The sequence below is a fragment of the Lissotriton vulgaris genome, chromosome 3_1 (genome assembly GCF_964263255.1).
Source record: "Lissotriton vulgaris chromosome 3_1, aLisVul1.2, whole genome shotgun sequence".
NCBI lineage: Eukaryota > Metazoa > Chordata > Amphibia > Caudata > Salamandridae > Lissotriton > Lissotriton vulgaris.
Window position 1 is genome coordinate 904,814,004 of NC_141689.1, and position 15,330 is coordinate 904,829,333.

The 15,330-nt window shown below is 46.4% G+C and overlaps 1 protein-coding gene across 1 annotated transcript in view; it reads left to right on the forward strand.

Annotated features, from left to right (window-relative positions):
- PGM5 (phosphoglucomutase 5) overlaps positions 1-15,330 on the forward strand; it is an 832,754-nt gene that overhangs the window by 660,672 nt on the left and 156,752 nt on the right. The window lies entirely within an intron of this gene.

The window sequence follows — 15,330 nt, forward strand, 5'->3', positions numbered from 1 at the left end:
TCTTTGCATCCGAAGAATATGCAGCGAAGACTCTGAATGGCAAAAACATAGTGCCTCAACAAAACAAAGATTCAAAAATCGCAAATATAATCAGGGAAACATTGAAAAATGTTGGAAAAGAGCTAATGAAAAACCAAGACAGGAATGCCTCAAACGATCGGAAAAGGAAAAAAGCGATCAAGAACCCATCAGACTTATCACTGATTATTCAGAAAACAGTAAAAAACTCGTTCAAATCATGAGAAAAAATTGGAAGATCCTACATTTGGATGACACTGTGGGGAAACTAGTGGGGCAACACCCAGTCGTAACATACAGGAGAGCACCGAACTTGAAAGATCAATTGATTCACAGCCATTGTAAACCCAACAAAAAGAAAGACTGGCTTAAAACCACTGGTTTCGTGAAATGTTACGGTTGCAAAATGTGCCAAATTGCCAAACAAACAAAGGAAATATCATTGCGCAACAACAAAAAATGGCAGATACGACAATTAATTTCATGCAAAACTGAATTCACAGTCTACGGAATTGAATGCCCATGCCCCCTCATGTACGTAGGCAGTACCAAAGGAGAACTAAAAAAACGAATAATGGAGCATGTGAGAGCCACAGTACATAAGGACAGAGCCAACGCAGTGGCAAAACATATGGAGCTAAAACACAACGGAGATTGGTTAAAATTGAAATTCTTTGGAATTGAAACTGTCCCAAAGAATATACGTGGAGGAGATCGCGAAAAAATCCTGAGACAAAAGGAGTCTCGCCACATCCTAAATTTTAGAACTTTAAGCCCGCACGGCCTGAACCAATCAGAAGAGTTATATATTCATCTCTAACATGGACAATTAAGAAACAATACAAGTGAACTGGTGAGGTTGAAAACCATTTCTAAAACAAGACTTGATGACTCAAAAATAAGGGGATCCTGATTGATAAACAGCTGTCAAATCCCACTAGAGGGATAGGAAAAAGTAAAAAGTGTTGACTAAAACAATGTCAGATATGATCAAACGTGTATGAAAATTACTAAATAAGGGGTCCTTATTAACAAACAGTCAACAAATCCCACTAGAGGGATATAAACGGACTAAAGATAATGATAAATCAGTACATTAGTCATAAATAAGCACAAAAAGCAATATGTTGATTGATGTCTTTTGATTTTTCTTGTTAAATGGTTTAATTTCACTTTAAAACCCTTTTTAAGTATAATTTGTCAAAAAACCACAAATACCAGAATGCCTAGCGACTAAAAACAGGATGTGATGTAACATCTAACACGGAGATTGCTTTCAATGTGTTACCAAAACTTGAGTAAGTGATCGTGAGCAAGGTGCTAGGAGCACTGAAACGCGTAGATCATGTTGTTTTCATTGCTGAAGAGATCTAAATAAATCAATTTGTGGAACTCAGAGGGAGTGCGCCCATTACTTTTGTCCAAGCGGCGAAGGAGTGTTAAATATATATATATATATATATATATATATATATATATATATATATATATATATATATATATATATATATATATATATATATATACATATATATATATATATATATATATATATATATTTTGAATCTTTTTGTTTAAAAACATGGCAAATTGTTTGCACACCAAAAGAAGCCAATTGTTTGTGTTCTGAGTGGCAGACACAACATTGCTGTTGCCCACAACCGCAGACGACAATCCCAGAAGTGCACCTTGAAGCAGGTTTATGTAGCAAAGGTGATTCTATCCAGTTCCCACAGCAGCCGCTGAGGGAGGGACTGCATCCTGTAAGCGTATCGCAGAGCCAGTATCCATTTCACTAGGAGCCAAAGCATTCCAGGGTGGCTCAAAGAATGTATTCGTCAGCAATGGAATATGCTGGATACAACAATAGTGGCGCAACCGATTGTGATCCTAGTCATAGGTCCAATACGTATTAGAGGCTACATAGTAGACAGCGGAGTACAGGTTGTTTGCTGTGAAGCCAAACGGGCCTGAAGGACAAGAACCAGTGCTCATTCAGTTTTCAAAGTTGAGGTGTGCCGAAGCAGTGTACCATATGCTCACAGCATTGCAGTGTACCATGTGCTCACTGCATCACAGCACAAACAGTGCTGTCTACATTCCAAGTTGAACTGGGACATCCATTGTGGAGCAGAAAAATGTAAATTAGGATTCCCACCCTGAGTAGCAGGACAAGCGGGAGTTCTTTAAAAATGGTTCCCAACATGGAGTGTATTCAGAATGTTATAACTCCAAAAATCATCTGAAAGGTGCTGACCAGTCCAAAGCCATTACATTTTAAAAAGTGAACTATTCCCTTTGTATCAGACATATTAAAGATACGGCGAACCAGCTCCCCAAAATGCAGCGGGAATTAGTGTGGAGTATTGTCTGTATCTCAGATGAGGACCTTGCAACTTGGAGATCAAACGTCTCTCTGGCTGAAGTTAAAGCTACATCCTTTCGAAAAAGCATGGCTTACAGTTTTCTCAGAGAATCAAAGCGTATGTTGGAAACATTTATCGAAGGCTACAGAGTTGCCTTTGATAAATGACAAATAGGACAAGCTCACAACCGAAGCATTGCATGCTCAATGAAAAGAAATGTCCTTGCAAACTAGGGACCCACTTAAGGCATCCTCACAGTTGAAACCAGTAAGGTAAACTTTCTTGTCCCCATTCCTGCATCTAAAACTGAATGATAATTCCCTATACTCGGACATATAACCTTCCCCTAGCGCTGCATCTCAGTCTACCTGTTGGTATTGGAGACAATATTGGAATTGGAAAGCCATGACCGGTAGGGTGATTTAGTCATGGATAATCCAGTCTGTGGATAGTGTCTCAGCCACAGTGACAGGTAATGGGTCTAATTTCTCAATGTGCAACATGGTATATTTAGCACCTCTGTGTGCCATTGCTATCTGCCTTTCTTTTTGATCATATTCAGAAAACAAACTATTACTATTGATATACTGCCATAGCACATGGCCAGAACGTAATGTTTGCAATGTCCAACTTAGTATTACAATTGAACGTAATTTTCCACATCTCATGGTATGTTGCAAACAAGGAGTGCTTTTGACGTGTGTTCCGGGGACCTAATAGAAAATCCCTGAGATTCATGTCATCAGAAAGAAGGGACAAGTATTGTTTCACCTGGGAAAGTGTTGAGGTTTTTAGCCAATCAAAGCACAACTTCCCAACACTATATGACATCACCAACCCATGTGTTCTATTCGTACATATTGCTGATCAGGACTATTGATTCTGCTGCTAGGGAATCTAGATTGACACCCATTTGTGTCCGAAGGCCAAACCAACTAACCCTTCCAATTAGAGTCTGATGAATTAAAAGAACCATTATGTATCATGGTATCTAGTGTATCCTCATCGAAGTGTGTTAAGTGCTGCCAGTTCTCGAAGCGGGAGAATGCAGTAATGCGAGGTGTGTTCAAATCCTTCATTTTTACTATACCCAGACATGAAGGTTGTTGCACTGTTTTGTTCAGGAAAATCATTTGATATGATACGAGGCATGCTCTAAATAAAGCCTCAGTTCCCTGAACCTGCCAAACTTTCATCCCCTAGACAAATTTTGTGTTTATGGTGTCTTCCTAAAAGTTGAAACCGTGTCTAAACAATTGGTAAATAAAGAAAGCAGAGTATATCAGCTTGGTGTTTGTTAGCACATTTTCTTTGCAGGTGGCAGGTTTAGGTGCAAGCCTATAATAATAAGAGGCTGGGTCTGATGTGTCAAAACTGGAAAAATAAGCAAACTTCTGTGTAAATGTTTCTGAACTACCTTTTGGCAGTGTTGGGCAGTGTTCCCATTGAGTGTCATTGTAAATAGTGTGTGGGATACTAGCTTTGTATAAGAAATAGTGACCATAATGTTGATAACAGAACATGTCGCCAAAATTAGATGTACCATCATAGAATTCATCATTAGAAAATGCAGCTGATTGCTCTTGATCTGCAAGCAAATTTTGCAGTTTCAATGTCCCACACATCAGAGAATGTACAAAAGGTGATGATATCATTTACATAAATCTTAAACAAATATGAAATTTGCAAAAGTTCAGTAGGACCATACACATCATATGATACCCTCTCCCATACTATTCCATCAGGAACTAGAACTGTTGTAATGTTCACCAGGGACAGGTCCCTTAGTTCACGGTGTGATGATGCATGTGATTTGAGATCCAAGTGCCTTATTCACAAGCCTATTGCACCGCCGGTGTGTCACTTTTTGTGATGCATCGGCAGCGCAACCTGCTGCCCCATATTTACAAGGACACATAAAGCCACCCTGCATGGCTTTACATGTCCTTGTAAATATCACCCCTTTGGGGGCGCTAGGTGGCGCTAAACCAAGATGGCCGCACAGTAGTGAGGCTCTTGCCAGATCGAGCCTCTGAAATATCCTTCTGACCATCCTGACCGGGAAAAACTGCCCAGACACCTTGCCATCGTGTCTGTGACATTCCACGGATCACAACGGTGCTGGAATCGTCAAAATCGACCAGCCATAGGCGGAGATATCCACCAAACTTCCGGGAAGCGGACTGAGGTAATGGTTCGAGTCCTGCCCATCGGAGGGATCAACCTACTGGGAAACTCAGAGGCTCTGAGGCCTCCTCGGAACTGCGCCGCCAACTAATGAGGGAGGATATCGACATTGTCTAGATACCTGCGCAGGCGACTTTGCTGAGTGAGGACCTTAAGGTGAGGACGTTGGGCCCTGCTTGAGGAGGGGGAGAAACAGAGAGCGCGAATTTCAGGACCGCGGGCGGGAACTGCCGGCTTGCTTCATGGACCCGACTGCTGTAAGGTATTGCGGCCGGCGCTCCACTACACGCTGAAGGAGCGGCTGGGTCGGTGCATGCGGAGACTGGGACACAGTTAATGCCAAGCGCTACACGGCACTCTGCACAGCAGCGGAAGACGAACGGACCCGCCCGCCCACCAGCTGCGGCCTCCCCGCGGCCTACAAATTGCCAGAAGCGACCTGCAATTGTCCCTGAGGCTTGGAGGCCAAGACACGGAGCCAGCGAGGCCAGAAACACAGTGAGTGCCAAAGCGCTAAAGAGCACGCCGCATTGCCTCAGCCGCCGACGGGGCCTAACCGCTCTCAAGCTGCGACCTCCTTGCCGCCTACTTACGGCCGGCAGCTGCCTGTAAATTTACCCCAAGGCTTAGAGGCCTGCAATCGACAGTGGGATTGGCCGAAGAGCACCCGGACCCACGGGCATAACTGCGGCTCAGATAGGAGATTGGGACACGGGGGGATTAATAAACATAGCGGACTGCTTCCCAGACAAATAAGGGTGCCTAACCTGCCCCTCGCACTACCCTCCCGGGCGATGCTCTGGCCCAATAACTCCACCGGCCCCTGATTAAACTGACTGCGGCTCACGGATCACCTGCTTGCCTTGTGGGGGTTACCTGCCTAGCACGACGGGAAGAAGCCTCTCCCCCCAACCTCATACCCTGGCGTGCTTCCTCCTCAAGAGGGCATTCAGAGCCCTATCAGGTCAGTAAGCTGCTGCCTGAACGTGGGGTGAAGGGAGGAGCCCTGGGACCGTTATCAGTCTATACCTGCGCCACCCAAAGTCGCATGGTGGCTTAAAAGAGAGACATACTAGCTGCAATTCGAGCATCTGCCAAGGGCTCCATCAGACTGTGGAGTGACACCTCCCTCATCTAAGCTGGCCCCCACCAGCTGTGACACTGCTTCCCCTTGCGCACACCTGCTGATGTCTGGACATAGTGCACAGAGACGCTACACGGAGTACTTCTGTCCCGTAGCCATCTCCAGCCCAGATTGAGGCTATAGGGGACGAATTGATAAGCCCGCTGTCCCCATCTATGTATCGCTGCATGTGAAGATAACCTGCACCAAGGAAGACACCACAGACCGGAACTGCGCCCCGAGCGCCACTCACGTGTGTCGCCTTCACCTCATCTTACGGAAGGAGTACTGTCTGCGGACCCATTCGGCCCCAGATCCTCCCGGACAATTGGACAGGGAGCCACCTCGCTGCGCGCTGGCTGCTACTGCCACGCCGGCCTCGCGAACGCAAAGACGCAACATGGGCCGAAACGATGCCAAACAAACTAAAATACCGTTTGAAACTAAGAAAAACCCCAAGGGTGCACTGGAGCTGGAGGGCAGCCCTACCGCCCGAGGACCCCCGGACGAGGACTGGAAAACCTTGCTGATAAGCATGCAACAGAGCTTATCTAACATCGATTCCAAAATTGACACAATAAACACTCGCATGGACAGCGTAGTCACAAAGCTGGAACAACAGGACACCAGAATCAAGGACGCGGAGGATCGGATCTCTGAATTGGAGGATGGTGCCACCTCCAATAGCAGACAAGTGACCCAAATGGACAGGCTCCTAAAAATCATTGCGGATAAGAATGAAGATTTAGAAGCGAGGTCTCGGCGCAACAACATTCGCATTTTGGGCCTTGCGGAGTCCACCAACACGGGGAAAATGGAGGTGTTTATCGAAAATTTGGTCATCGAACTCTTTGGTAAAGAATCATTCTCCTCGCACTTAATAGTAGAATGTGCCCACAGATCCTTAGCCGCACGCCCACCACCAGGGGCCCAGCCGCGCCCCATCATCGCGAGATTCCTAAATTACAGGGACCGGGACGCAGTGCTGAGACGAGCAAGAGAGATCGGCACGGTGGGATACTGCAATACTACGCTCTCCTTCTTCCCTGACTTCACCCCGGCGGTACAGGAGGCCAGGAGGAAATTCTCAGGAGTGAAGAAGAAACTTCAAGATCATGAGATGACCTACGCCATGCTATATCCGGCAAAATTGAAAGTTTCCTTCCAAGGCAAGCAACATTTCTTCCAAAACCCACAACAGGTGGAGAATTTCCTCAAACAACACAGAAAAAAAGACAACACCAGAGAAAGTGCTGAAAGACATCGTTCCAGATCCCCCTCGCCCATGAACCAGCAAGAATAACATGCGGCCATAACGTCTGCTACGCCTAAGATGAGTGTTAACGAGCAAGACTCCAAAAATCTGGTGAGGTACACTTTAAAACTTTTGCATGAACCGGATTATATAACTCTTTGTGCTCGATCGCCCACCTCCGTCCCACGCAGAGAGACCGGGTACATACCTGGCTCCTAGTGGGTGCAAGTAGGGAGGTGGATGGCAGTTTGGGTGCCCCTAGAACTGACCCCCGATGGGCAAGCCCCAATACCCCCCTTCTGCAAGAAGAGTAGGGGAATTTGTATCATTATTTCTGTTTCTAAGTTGGGGAGAGGGCGGGATGGCTGGGGATGGGTGGGTTCCAAATTCCCGGCGGGTTGGGGTTGCCGGAGTGGGAGGGGAAGTGTTCCAACACGTTGCTTGCATGAAAGCACTAATTGTCATTCATTCCTGTTATTGGGCATGCCAAGAAGGAAGTTGGGGATCACGTTACATATTTGATGCCAGATGCTATAAAAACATGGATGTTGTAGACCTTTGTTTTACATGTTTTCTGATGGACATATGGGAGACGTAGCTAGACCGCAATCTGCCTCGCAGTTCCAGATTGCCTCCTGGAATATATGTGGGTTAAATAACCCGAGGAAGAAGAGACAGATTTTGGGATATCTAGACAGACAGGGAATATCCATTGCTATGCTGCAAGAGACACACATAACTCCAAATGGATCCCCCTCATTCGCTTCAAAATGGGCAACGTGCAAGGTGTTCTCATCTTACTCTAACTACGCTAGAGGGGTGGCAATTCTTGTACGACGGGGGACGAATTTTACTCCGGCTGGAACTGAGATAGACTCCGAGGGACGTTATTGTATGATCTGGGGGAAATTACACACACATACAATATTGTTTGCATGTTATTATGGCCCTAACACTGATGACCCGACTGCCCTTTTCACATTGTGGGGGAAAATACAGACCCTGGGGATAGCTCACGTGGTACTAGGGGGGGATTTCAACACTGCTCTAATACCTGGGACGGACAGGTCATGTCCGCAAGCCTCTCACTACAGAAATACTCAACAGTCACTACTGGGTATAGTGAATGAACACCACCTGGTTGATGCGTGGCGACACCAACATCCCACCGCCAAGCAAGGCACTCACCACTCAACTTTCCACTCCACATGGGCCCGCCTAGACTATATATTCTTGTCAGCAGGTCTGTCCCCATGGTTGACCAAGGCACACCACCTGGCGCGTACGTTCTCTGACCACTCACCGGTCCTATTGTCCCTGCAGATTCCCCTCATCATGGCCCCTTACCTGAATTGGCGACTGAACCCCGCACATCTTACGGATACTGCCTTCGCTGCTGAATTAGAACAAGACATCACAGAGTTTTTCGAACGAAATGTTAATTCAGTTTCTAGTCTTACTACTGTGTGGGAGGCCTTCAAAGTGACGATAAGAGGGAGTTCTATAGCCAAAGGAGGGGGAGTTCTAAAAGCACTGCGAGAAGACTTACGCAAGTTGGAAATCGAGCTCAGACAGCTAGAGCGAGAGATAGCTCAGGGAGACAGAGGCCGCGCAGCTCAGGCTCAGCTTCGGGAAAAACTGAATGACTACTCTGACTTGGCAGATAAAGAATGCAAATTCCTGGGGAAGTCCTTCACTGCTCGATCATATGGAGAGGGAGACCGGCCAGGGAAAGCGCTTGCTTCTGCAGTTAGAGCCCCTAGGTACCAAAATTACGTCTCTACTCTACTAGACAAACACAACATACCACAACGAGATCTCAAAGAGCAGCTCCGAGTGCTAACTGAACACTACACATCGCTTTACACCTCACATAGAACTGACAACATCAACTTGCAGGAATACCTGGAAGACACCGCAATTGCCTGGTTAGGACCGTCCCAGCAAAAATTCCTTCATCATGAGCTTGAACTGGATGAGATCAAGGATGCAATCATGTCCATGAAGTCCGGGAAGGCGCCAGGATCGGATGGCCTACCGATTGACTTTTATAAAACCTTTATACACGTGCTAGCACCCATACTGAAGCAAGTCTTTTACGATGCGTTAGAGGAAGGCTCACTCCCGCCTACAATGCGAGAAGCACTAATAACGTCATTGCTGAAACCTGGTAAACCACCAGAGCACTGCGATTCATACAGGCCTCTCTCATTGCTAAATACAGACAGTAAGATTTTAGCAAAAGTTCTCGCTGCGCGTCTCAACCTCCTTATGGAGCGGCTCGTTCTTCCAGACCAGGCAGCGTTTGTCCCGAACCGCGCTACATCCCATAACTTGCGTACTCTCCAAGCGGTGTTGCAGGATATTACTCCTACCTGTAAAGCAGCTGCTGTATTCCTGGACGCCACAAAAGCGTTCGACTCCCTGGAGTGGGATTACCTTCTTGCACTGCTCGAAAGGATGGGTGTCCCCTTTACCTTCTTAGACTGGATTCGGCTGCTATATTGTAAACCCCAGGCTACGGTGTTGCTAAACGGTGCCTGCTCTGCTCCATTTGAGATTCAGAGAGGCACCCAGCAGGGCTGCCCATTGTCCCCGATACTTTTCGCGATCGCCATCGAACCCCTAGCCGCTAAACTCCGACAGCACCACAAACATCGCTCCCTCATTTACCCGGAACGGCAACTTCTAATCGCGTTATATGCAGATGACATGACCCTCTATGTGGACAAACCACAAGAAAATCTCAATCCCTTGCTACGGGAGATAACCAAATTTGGGGCAATAGCGGGGATACAGATAAACTGGGCAAAATCGGCCATGCTCCCCCTGACTGACAAGACCGAGGAATTTCCTCTAGATTACCCCCTAGTGTGGGAATCGGAGGAAATAAAATATTTAGGAATCAGAATCACAAGAAACCGGGAGACCCTTATCAGAGCCAATTACGGAACAGCACTAGACAAACTGACAGACAACGTAACCAAATGGATACACCTCCCACTGTCCATGGCAGGTCGAATTTCCCTTGTAAAAATGGTGGTCCTCCCCAAACTGTTGTATCTTTTCACTAACATTCCCTATAACCCCGGCTCATGTTTCTTTCGCGCCCTCGACTCTCAGATGTCGCGCCTTATCTGGGGAGGCAAACAGGCCAGACTCAGTCTGAAGACGCTAATGCTTCCCTACCACCAAGGAGGGTTTGAAGTCCCAGACTTCCGAAAATACTATGACTGTGCCCAAGGGCATTTCGCTGCATACTGGTTCCATCCCCTTCCATTCATGGCCCACCTGGCGGTTGAAGATGGGTACATGGGACCGGAGCAACCTTCGGGATGTCTTTACACAACAGTCAGTGTGAAGGATAGGGACCCCACTACGGTAGACTGCACTGTCAGGGCTTGAAAACGTATCGCAGAGCATATGGAAGTGCAATTCTTTTACTCACCTTTGATGGTGCTGGCACACGATCCCAGAGTGAGCGTTGCACGTGAAGAAATTGGACGCAAGTTCCTCGCAAAACTCGCTATGTACACTTGGGGAGATCTCTACCTCCAAGGTACTTTCCGCACGGTAACGCAGCTCTTTGGAGACAGCTCCCCCACGATGATGGATACTTTCCTTTATGTTCGACTCCGGCAAAACATTAAATCCATCACACCCAACTCTCCGGATGAGCCGGAAATCATGGCACCTCTGCATTCCCTACTCCAGGCAGACACCCCAAAGAATGTGGTCTCTATGTTGTACAAACACGTCCAAATAGCTCCATCACCGCCCCCCCTCAGAGCTAGACAAGATTGGGACGCTGACCTGGACGATCCTATGACGGACGAGCAATGGGAGATGAGCTGCTCTCATACACACGCCGTGACAGGCAATGCTCGCCTTAGATTGGTACACTATAAATTCTTGCACCGGCTCTACTTCACGCCTGCTAAATTGCACCGACTGGGTCTCGGAGACAACGATCGTTGTCTTAGATGCGGCAGGCCTGGAGCTGACTTCATACACCTAGCATGGAAATGCCGAGCAGTTGCCTCATACTGGATAGAAGTGTTTGAGGCTATATCGGAAATGATCGGCATACCCATGGACCCTTGCCCAAAAATAGCCTTACTCGGATACACTAACCCGGCATTAAAAACACACCGAAAATTCTTTGCACTAAGCCTCTTATTGGCTAAGCGACAAGTGGCGTGTAGATGGGGCAGGGGAAGGGCGCCCAAATTTAAGGACTGGCTTAGTACTATGTCTACGTGGCAGGAGCAACTCCACAACTACGCTGCCCTCTTACCTCATAAGTCACGCCCCAAAGACCTGTGGGGTCCCCTCACTACATATCTGCTTCAGGCACAAAATAACGACGAATCCGAAGAGGAGGACAGTGGAGGGGTGAGTGGCAATAGCCGCGCCACCGCCCCTCCCCCAGGGCCCACACCCTCGCACAACGCGGCAATATGACTCCACACACACCCCCTAAATTTCTTCCCCCTGCTAGGAAATGAGTGCCCCAGAACCCACATGAATAGGCACATGACACATTGCCCGAGACACCCTCGAACACAAGCCACCAGCTGCACAGGAGGAGCGGATTGCGAGGCGGATGCCCCCCCCCCCCCCCCCCCCTCTGTCTTGTCTTATTACAGCTTGTCTCACACCAGGAAACACTCACTACATCACATTCATGTCATGGCACAACATCGGATTCTTTGAATGGTACCAAAAAGTTATACCTTCCCTGACAATGAGTGACGTTTACGGAGTGCGTGATTGTAATACTGCGAGTGCCCGGCACTACAAACTGTTACAGGACAACATACTTGCACTCCACACTACAAGATCCACCACGCCACATACTTCGTATGGTGGCCTCATTAGGGGAAGGAAAAGTGAATAATATGTTATAAAGTTGAATTTTTTTTTTTTTTTTAAATAAAAAATAAAAAGTAACCTCAAGACTTTGTTGCTTATAAACTGCATTGTGATCATGATGTTCAGATGAAAGCTTTCTCTATGGCCCACATCTAGATACATCGCGGCCGGCCCGGTTGGGTTGTAGGCGGCATGCTGTGTTAGTGGTATACCCCCACCGAAAACGCATATACATCTTCATAGGGCATGTCATAGCTGCCGGCCTACTGACGTGGGTTGTAGGCATTAAAGCAGTGTACTATGTGTTATTGACCAATAAAGGTTTTAAAAAAAAAAAAATATCACCCCTTTACACTAAACACTTTGCCTGAAAGGGGCATGCCATGGGTGTTGCTCTGTTGCTGTGGGTGTTCCGACCCAACACCCATGGCTTTTGCCGTATTTCCAGATTTATGAGAAATCGTAAACTTGGAAATGCGTTAGAATGTTATGCCTCCCTAGGGGAGGCATATCGAGGCACAACGAGGAGAAATGCTTTCATTTCTCCTCGTTGTTTTCCTCGTTCTATGCGTGCTGCATTCTGCAGCACAAATAGGAAGAGGAGATAACCTCTTGTGATTGTTTTTGTGCAGGAAGGTGTCCCTTCCAGCACAAAAACAGTCATCCCTGTGACGCAGGCACTCTTGCACCATGGTGCAAGGGTGCCTGCATCGGCGAATGTCCGCTAATTGTGCATCAGTGCAGGGGAGAGCAAAGGAATCCATCATATTGTTGTAGATATGCTGCATTCCCTTGCTATGGAATTAACGCATTGCGGTACAGCCAAATGGCTTGTGGCACCGCCTCACGTTAATTCTCTGTATATAAGGCCCAGAGTTCACAAGATGTACTGTGGAGCATTTTAGGAGATAGTGTACATTCAGAAGTAGGAAAAAGACAGTTAACAAACCAATCCAAAGGACCAGGAAAAGTAATCCAATTGTAATCCAAAGATGTATCCATGGAGCAACAAAGTATGTCTTTTTCAGTCAAAGATAGAGATTATAAACTCACAGCTTGAAAGGGAGAGGCGGCAGTGGCAGCTCAGGATCACTGGAATCCAATGAGAAGTCGTTATAATGTACGAAGTAGCCAGGTGCTGTCCGGTCTATTTTTGGCAGCTCTGTAGGTTTTGTAGAAACAGGAGATGACTCGATCTGTGTCATATTCACAAAGATGCAGTAAATTTGTCAAATTGAGGTTTCTATACTTGCTGATTGTACGGTTGGAGTTTCAACAGGGAGAAGTAAAATTTGATTGTTGTTTACAGCTTCTCTTTGGAGAGTGGAGTCTTCAGGGATTATTAAAGCTTCCATCTGAACTTCCTGTATAGTAGGGAGAGGAGTGCGGTGACTACCCGGGAGCCCACGTGGCCTACTGTTGAGTATCGGCCACATAGTGTGGTTTGATCAGATCAATTGAGACAAACCCTTTGTCCCGGCAGCCTGCAAGGGGTGGAAGAAGTACACTTTTAGTACCTTTGACAGCCAGGAGAGGTACAGGTAAGATAAAGTCTGGGTGAGGTTCCTAGACTGATTCCGGGCACTCCCACAGGATGTATTGGCCTAGAGAACATCTAGCTCACTGTGCCACCATAGGTCCCCCTAATCGGACCAGGGAGCGAATAGTGTCTGGCAACCACTGAACATGGCAACCCTGACCCCCTCAGTGACCGTGGAAATAGATCAGAACCTTACGCTCAGTCACTCCTGCTTTCTTGTGCTCAGAGAAATATATAGAATATACAGTGGGACGTTTTTGATAGTTTATTGAACCAATGTTATTCTGTTATAGAATACATGTCTGCGATAATCAGTAGACAGAAGTAGATGAAAGTGATTACAAGCACCAAAAGGCCAAATAGCAGATACAGTTCTCCCATGGTTCTAAAACAGTGTATATACAGGCATGGAAACAATGCAGAAATCAGGCGTACTTCTACTATGTAAACCCTACCCTGAATGTACCTATTGTGTGTGTAGATGTGAAGCCAAGAATCCCCACAACAGATGATCCAACCCCATTACCAGTTGGGAGAGAATGTAAGACCCCGTCTTGGTCACGAACTGGACACCCCTCATGGAGATGGCAGACGGCTGCATGGTGAAGACTTAGCATGCGAAGGCCCTCAGTGTCAGCTGAAGTGCCTCCTCTGCTAATGTATTGGGATGCTCATTATTTATAATAGAAAGCAGCCTTGCGATGTACGCGTAGATTAGCAATGTTATGGATATGTAGATAGCCCTGTCACCCCGTGGATGAAGATAGGATGACATTTGTACATAGTGCGTAAAGGGGCCTAGTACATGATGTTCCAGGCATTGTAATAATGTTGTGCGAAGCTAGATGTGTAAACAAAGTAGTGTCAGAGAAACTAATCCAACAATGCTGTGCATGCAGATGTGTGTAACAGTTCATGGCCGAAATGTTATTGTGAGGACAATGCAAGAAATAAGCTGCTTCGCTACATGGGTCTTCCCCAGGAATATAACACAGGTAGTATTTTGTTATATTATCCTACCCTGCGCGGCCATCCTTTCTGTGGTCCCACCCTCATCTGTGTGGTGCGCCCTTTACCTTTCTGTCTTGCACCAATATCTGTACACCAAAAGTTCTGCTGCTTGACTTCACTTTTTGGACTATCAAACCAACTGTATGACCAATTTGAGAGAAACAAGGAGCTGAAATTAATTCAATGCAATATTTACATGCACCACGTGTTTTCAACAATTCCCAAAGTGACAGAAATACCCCAGGGTTACAAAAGATGGAAACTACCTAACGCGAATGAGAAGACAATCCCATGAGTGGCAGCATGGTATATTGAATTGCAGTCAATAAACACAGTTCTTGGGTCTTATAAAACCTATGATGCAATAAGCAGCATTGTGAAGATTTAGGACCTCTTTAGGGCCCTAAAACTGAAGAAGCACAAGACCCTTTGATATGGGAACAGGGCCTGTTTCCAACAGACTGGAGTTCAGCTTCTGACCGACTATCCACGTTGGAGAATGGACCTCTACACTAGTGCAGATGCCGAATAATGGGCAAGAATTATTTTACATGTGGGACAGTTTCAAGGATGTAGATTCTAGGACAGAAAAGAAAGGAATTTAGACATTTGACTGTGTGCCAAAAGGCTCATCTTCCCACCCTTGGCTGACCGAAGCGGGTCCTTGGGGACATGAACTCTTGTAGTGTACATAAAAGAAGTTAATCAGAGCAGGCTTGTCTGCATTAAGATATCTACTTGGACTCAAATGGAGAATTCGGGGAATGCAATTTAGTATTCATTAAATGCAGATATAATGTTTAAAGTGACACCAGATTGTAAATGCTTGGGATCACTGTTTCCCTCATGCATAAAACCTTAGCAGACTGTCCCATGCTCCATGATGACTCCCTTTACATCTGTTCTAAAAACATGCTGTTATTCTCTGTTTTCAACAGTATATCTTCATTGAAGC